This window comes from Pteropus alecto, unplaced genomic scaffold (genome assembly GCF_000325575.1).
Source record: "Pteropus alecto unplaced genomic scaffold, ASM32557v1 scaffold5, whole genome shotgun sequence".
Taxonomy (NCBI): domain Eukaryota; kingdom Metazoa; phylum Chordata; class Mammalia; order Chiroptera; family Pteropodidae; genus Pteropus; species Pteropus alecto.
This window is the reverse complement of record NW_006441953.1, coordinates 15119338-15120167: the sequence shown is the minus strand read 5'-3', so window position 1 is coordinate 15120167 and position 830 is coordinate 15119338. Positions and strand designations below refer to the sequence as shown.

Genomic DNA, 830 nt, shown 5'->3' with positions numbered 1-830 from the left:
TCTTATGTAAATTGCATAGACCTATAAACACATGCTTTTAATTATTTTATTAAACATATAACTTACTGAAATAGTTTATTTTCATTGAAAAAATAGATATAAGTGGAAATTAATAACTCACTAAGCCACTTTGACAAATAAACTATGATGGCTAATAAAATCTAAGATTAATTGCAAATTTCTCATAATTTAAGATGAATTTAGTGAATTTAATGTAAGCAGCTCAGTTTAAGGTTTATATAGGTTAGTTTGTGACAGACAAGGTTAAGATGAAAGTAAGTTGCAGTAGAAATTACATGAATGATCTATTGAAAACTTTTTAAGTTTATGATTTTCTACTTCATGGTCCTTTTAAAAGATTTATTAATGGCCATGCCACTCTGAACAAGCCCAATCCTGTCTGATCTTGGAAGCTAAGCAAGGTCGGGATTGGTTAGTACTTGGATGGGAAACCACCTAGGAAGACCAAGTGCTGTAGGTGTAAAAAAACAAACAAACAAACAAAAAGATGTTAATAGATTTAACTGATAATTTTCTTTATGTACATATTCAAAATAATAACCTCAAATTATCTTAATTTGACTTAATGTAAGAATAAAATAATAATTAGTCTTAATTTTTTAAACATACTTATTTTGTCATCATTTAACTTATAGTTAGTGGAAAGATTTCTGTAATTGTGATTAAAATACTTTGAAGTACACACTTCTAAACTTAATACAAAATTTTAAGTTCTGTATAATGTGCCAAAAGTAGGTGATATATGTTTGACATTCTTAAGATATATGCTAAAGAGAAGGTTGTAATTCAATTTTATTTTTATTTTTGAA

General features: G+C 26.4%; 1 pseudogene; it reads left to right on the top strand.

The window, feature by feature from the left end:
- The first annotated feature begins 362 nt into the window (after positions 1 to 362).
- On the top strand, positions 363 to 481 carry LOC112485660 (annotated as a pseudogene).
- Positions 482 to 830: the final 349 nt, after the last annotated feature.